We start from the raw sequence: 6,465 nt of genomic DNA, 5'->3' as shown, positions 1-6,465 counted from the left end.
GTCCAGCTCTGCCTCCTGCTCCCGGCCCACTGGAGCTAGAGGCATTTCTTCACTTCAGACAGCCACTGGCTGCTGAGGCTGAGAACCCCCCAAGGTTGACAAGGAAAAAGGCACAGTCCCGATGTTACCAAACCATGTGGCAGGCCATTAACGTAAGTCCATTGTAAGTCCCAAGGTCAGCAGAGCATAGCAGGCTGCTGCATGGCTACATGCAGGGTCCAAGCGTGCCATAAGCTAGAGACCATTCCCAAAGCTCCTGCTTATATACGGGAAGCAGACCACATCCCAAAGGCAGCTACTCAGCTGCTTGTGGTAGACCCCACCATGGAGTTAATTGCCAGTCTCATCATGGGGGATAACTACCACCAGCTGCCCAGCCACTCAACTAGGTCCAGCCAAGTTGACATACAAACATAACCACCACATAGAAACTGTTGGATTGATGTATGTTTTGCTGTGTATATTCTCAACAACAACAAAATAAGTAAATAAAATTTAGAAGAAAAAAACCTTACCTCAAAAATATCCCCTGAGCTCTTCTTAAAAGCAAACAATCATTTGGCTTAACAAATAAAAAAAGCTTTCCTTGAGTATTATGCTCTTTTAAGAATTATCTACTATTTACAAGGGGTCAAATGCACAACAGCCACTCAAAGTTTAGATAGGAACCTTAGGGAACAGCGAGTTTATGTTAACGAAGGAGGAAGAACTCAGAGAAGGAAGATGAACATGGTTGCCCATCTTAAAGAATGGAATCAATGTCTAAACTGTACATGTAGAAACTGTTGAATTGGAGTATGTTTTGCTGTGTATATTCTTAGCAATAAAATGAATAAAATTTAAAGAAAAAAAATATGAGCAAAGGACTTGAATAGATATTTCATCAAAGAAGATATACAGATGGTCAACAGCACATGAAAAAATGGTCAACATCATTATCCATTCCAACCAAAAACCAAACTCACTGCCATCAAGTTGATTCCGACTCATAGAGACCCCCATTGGGTTTCCAAAGCTGTAAACCTTTATGGAAACAGGTTGCCCTATCTTCCTTCCACGGAGCATTTTTGGGTTCAAACCATCAACCTTTCAGTTAACAGCCAACTGCCTTAACCACTACTCTGCCAGAGCTCCTGTGGGGAAACATAAATCAAAATCACAATGATATACCATCTTACTTCTGCTAGATTGGCTATGATACAAGAAAAAATAAAAAGAATAAATTCTGCTGAGGGCATGGAGAAATTAGAATCCTCATCCATTCCTGGTAAGAGGTAAAATGGTACAGCTACTGCGGAAAACAGTTTGGCAGCTCTCAAAAAGTTTAACATAGAACTCCATATGACCCAGCCATGTTTATTGCAACATTGTTCACAGTAGCCAAAAGTCAGAAACAACCTAAGTATTTATCAATGGATTAACAGACAAACAAAATGTGATTAACCACATGCAGTGAGTATTTCTGAGCCATCAAGAGAAGTAAGGTCCTGATACCTACTACAACATGGAGGAACCTGGAAAATGTTAAGGTCAGTCATAAAAACACAAACGTATCATTCCACTTACCTGAAATAGTCAAAAGTATAGAGACCAAAGCTTATTAGTGGTTCCAAGGGTGGAAGGAGGAGGAGAGAAGAAGACACTGCTTAGGGGGCACTGAATTTCTGTCAATGATCGTGGAATGATTTGGAAAAAGACAGTGGTAACGGTTGCACAACATAATGAACATAATAAAGGTCACTGAATTGTACATGTAAAAATTGTTGAAGTGGCAAAAGTTTGGTATATATTTTTACCTTAATTAAATTAAAAAAGAGGCGGTTCTAGCCAACACGCTAAAAAGGCTGTCCTGAGCAACCTTCGCTCCTGAAAGTTCAAGAAAACAAACTTCACGGTCGAATCTTGCGTGGTTATTTTTGAAGTTTATTATGCAAGAAAAGAGAGTAGGACTAATTATATACTGTGGGTGATGAAAACACACTAGAAAGACTGACCTATAAAACCAGTAAGAGCTGTAATCTAATATTTCAAAACAAATTAAAAGAAGTTAAGAAAATGATAGAAGAATAAACATGTATATGTAAGAAAAACATACATAAAATCTTTTTTGAAAAAATACTAAATGAGTTTAAGAATTTAGGAAAGAATTGGAAATGCTTTAAAAATCATTTCAGAAATAAATATTAAACAAGAAAGATGCACGAGCAAATAAGCAGATAATGCCTGGGGAGAACTAGAAGCAGAGAGGAAGGAATTTTAAAAAGCAGAAAAAGAAAAACTTTCCCCACAGAAGGAGCTCTGGTTGTGTAGTGCATAAGGGATTTGGCTGCTCACCAGAAGCTCAGTGGTTCAAACCCACCAGTCACTCCCCAGAAGGAAGACTGGCCAATCTACTTCCATAAAAATTTACAGCCTCCAAAACCCAAAGGGGCTTGCTATGAGCCAGAATCAACTCTATAGCAGTGAGTTTGGGTGTTTTTGTTTTTGTTTTGCTTTTCCCTACAGATCAGCATTTACAGAAGAACATTTTCAGTTAAGCTGATCATACAGAAGACTGACTTTGAACTCCAATGAAGTGAAATGTTTTTCCTCCGCAAAAATAATAATAATTCCATTCTTCTCATTAGTAGGCATATGTCATGAAACATTGTACTCACTAGTATCATATTTTCAATTGTAACAGTAAAAAAAAAAATTGTGGGCATTTTTCTCCATCATATCCATCATTTTGCATCTTAGCCCTCAAACTCAAAACGTTTACTATCTGGCCCTCTACAGAGAATGATTGACAACCTGATGCCCAGGAAATAGCTGTAGAAAGAACGAGCAAATACATTTTCTTCCCTCCTTCCTTAAACTCACCAAGACTTTTGCTCGTCTCAAATCGTTTCCTTCATTGTCACAGAGTGGCTGCTGTAGTTGCAGACATCAGACCCTCGCCCACAAATACAGCCTCATCACCTCCAGGTTCTCTCACACCTGTAATCTCTCTTTTACTTACAAATGGCCTCACGTCTCCTGCCTTAGAAGGTTCCCTCGGCACTGCTCTCTTCCCATGCCGCTGTCTACACACAGCCAGAGTCTTCTCGGAGAGTCCTGGGTCTCCTTCCCGCCCCCCCTCCAGTCTGCGCTTTCTGTGACCTGTGACTTCGCAGCTCCAGTGGTCTGAGTACCCCCACATTGAAGCTGGTGCTATTTTCCGATTTGCTTCACAGGCCCTGCATCAGCTCCCTACCCTCCCACTGACCAGTGTGTCCAGCTCCCTCATTACGATCAGCCAGACTGAGCAGTCTTCTCGAGTCCCTGTCTCCCAAAGAGGTCTTCCTGGGTCTGGCCCCAGCTCTCATTCATGCTCCTGTCTTTAACCACACCCTTCCACAACCTAGGATGTCACCTCATAGAACTTCTGCTGTTTGGCAAGTCCGTGGCATTGGGCCTAAATAGCAGAATACTTACTATCTCACCTAATGGGGGGTCCAGGGTTGGGGTGACCTCTGGCTAATTCTGTGGATCTATGACAGCGTCAAGGACCCAGGTTCTATCCTCTCTCTGCTCTGCCATCCTCAGTTGGTTTTCCTCATTGTGACAGAGTGGCTGCTGAACTTCCAGGCATCACACCCAGACGTGACAATGTCCGAAGAAGAGACCATCTCTTCCCACGTCTTGCTTCTTTGCTTCTTTCCCAGAAGCCCCAAAGTAGATTTGCTTATACCTCACATGAGATTGAGTTACTGGCAAAAAACTGGAATGTGGTCAGCCTCAGCCTGATACCTCTGAGGCTACGCAAGGGAGAAGGTACTGACCAAAATTGAGGTTCTGAGGACAGAAGAGAAGAGCAGAGCTAACAACCTCCACAGGTGATGCCACCCACTCTCCTAGCTGCTGAACCCTTCCCCACCATGTTCTCTGCTACAATCCTCCTTGGCCTGCAAAGCCCAGCTCACTATCTATCCAACAGCTGCCCTCACCACCTCACCCCCGAGGCAGAACTCACAGTGTCTTCATCTTGGTTCTCAGAGCACACATCTGTTCCGTAATGGCCAGGTGCCCAGTACTGTGGTTTGTTGGTCATGAAAGACACCAGTCCCATCTCCAGCCAGGTCTGGGTCTGGCCACACTTGCACAGGACATGTGCACATGCATCCTACCCTGGCATGGCAAGAGTAGAAGAGAGGGAGCGGGACCCCTGGGAAAATGCTGTGTGTACTTGAACCCAGATGACATCACCAGGAAAAGTGGGGCATGCATGTGGTGACTTAAATGAATTGTCACACTTTCGTAATGCAACCAAGTAGATAATGAATAACTGGAAATTACGTCCGTGCTCTTCCAGAACATGCATGTAGGTTGGGTCTGATGTACTTGCTCCACGACTTAGCTGCTTCTCTACGTGTCCTGCTCTTGAACGTGGAAGACGAGATAGTATGTCTGGGTTAGCTTTTCCTGAACTCATGCTGTAACAGCTACCACTGTTCAATCTATGTGTGCCAGAAGCACTACCTCACAGATTTTCAAGGGGCCCTTAAATAGGAATAATGAAGGCAGAAGAGCTCCTATCCAGGGTGTCCCTCCTCGGGCCCAGGGTGGAAGTGTCGGCTGAAGCTGGGGTGAGCCATGCATGGCCTGGATGTCCCAGCGCACAGGGGCCTGATGCTCAGCAGGAGGCTGCACAGCCCTTGGTGGGCTCCAAAACCTCTTCTCCTCTAGGGCATTGTGGGGTGATTTTCTGGGCCACACAATCGTCCACTGAGCCCTTCTCCGAGTGAAATGCATGGAAGGAGGTACTGCACAGCCACAGGCCTCAGCCAAATTAGCAATATCGGACTGTTTGGTTAAGGGAGAGAAACATGGGGGGGCTAGGCTGGTGGATGGATGAGTAAGGTTCAGAAAGAGAGCAGATGAACTCCTATGGCTTCTAGCCAAACAAGAGACAGACATATGAGCTAACATTTACATTAGGGAGATATACTTTTTGGAGAGATCACTCATGGGAGAATGGAAGGGCTGTGTATGCACAGGGAGACAGCTTGGGGGGCAGGAGTGCATGGGAGGGAAGGACACAAGGAAGAGGTACCTATGGGGACAAAGTGGGAGGGGAGCTGTTGCATTGTGGGAAATTGCAATGTCATGAGACAAAGTGTATGTGAACTGCTATATGGAAAATGAATTTGCTCTGTAAACTTTCACCCAAATCACAATAAAATTTTTTTAAAAATCCATTTTTGCAAAAAAAAAAAATAGTTGGAAAAAAAAAAAAAAAAAGAAGAAGAAGAAGGATGAATGGAGCTCTGTAGACAGGTCAAGAAACCAAAAATGAGAACTGTGGAGTTTGTCATGAGGCCCAGAGAGCCGGGCAAGGGACCTGGATCTGAGTGAAATGCCATCTAGCTCTGCAGTCCTCCCTGGCACTGCCTCTCTGTGGTGGGTTCTCGGCCCAGAACGCTGCCCCTCCCTCCTAAAGTGCCCATCATGGGTAGTGCTTTCTCACACTTTTCCTTCTCCACTGAGACATTGCGTCTGGTGTGGCTGAAGGATGTGGCCAGCACTGGGTGTGGTGAATTTTGACTGGGTGCTTTCTGCTTTGTAAGATGGAAACAGGAACCCCACCTGCAGGGTTACGGATAAGACGTTATGCAGAGGTGGGCCTGGTGGCATCTAACTCAGAGTTGCCTCCAAAGTGGCCTTCACCAAGGTCTGCCCATATTGTTTCAGGGATGAATGTGTGCCCAGGAGCCAACTAGCTAAGGACACATGGTTCGAAGTCTATGCTGCAGACCCTTTGAAAAAAATAATCTTTTCTGATTATGTTAGAGGAGTTCTGGTGACAATGAGTAAGGCATTTGGCTGTTAACCAGAAGGTTGGAGGTTCAAACCTAACAGCTGCTCCATGGGAGGAAGATGAGGCTATCTACTCTGTAAAGAACTGTTGTTGTTGTTGTTGTTATGTGCCGTCGAGTCAGACCAGACTCATAGCAACCCCTCCTTGGGTTTCCAAGCAGTATCACTACGGAAGTAGATTGCCCCATCTTCCTTCCGAGGAGTGGCTTGGAAACCCAATGAGGGGTGCTACGAGTCGGAATCAACTCTATGGCAGTGAGTTTGGAGATTACGTTAGAGGTGTGGTAATTTTAGAAAATTCAGAAACCATAGAAAGGTATAACCAAAAAAACCAACCTCACTGCAGTCGAGTTGATTCCGACTCATAGTGAATCCTCCTTGGGTTTCTAAGGCAGTATCACTACACAAGTAGATTGCCCAATCTTCCTTTCGAGTAGTGGCTGGTGGATTTGAGCTGCCCGCCTTCTGGTGAGCAGTCAAGTGCCTTCAGCACTACGCCACCAGAGCTTCCTATAGAAAGATATAGAGAAGAAAAGTAAAATTACCTGGAGCCCCACCAACTAGAGATGTTGTTGTTGTTTGCCATCAAGTCGGCCCCGACTCATAGCGACCCCTCCTTGGGTTTCC

The sequence above is a fragment of the Orycteropus afer genome, unplaced genomic scaffold, assembly GCF_000298275.1.
Source record: "Orycteropus afer afer isolate SDZICR_OR568_19922 unplaced genomic scaffold, OryAfe1.0 scaffold01034, whole genome shotgun sequence".
In the NCBI taxonomy this organism is placed as follows: Eukaryota; Metazoa; Chordata; class Mammalia; order Tubulidentata; family Orycteropodidae; genus Orycteropus; species Orycteropus afer.
Note: the sequence above shows the minus strand (reverse complement) of the source record.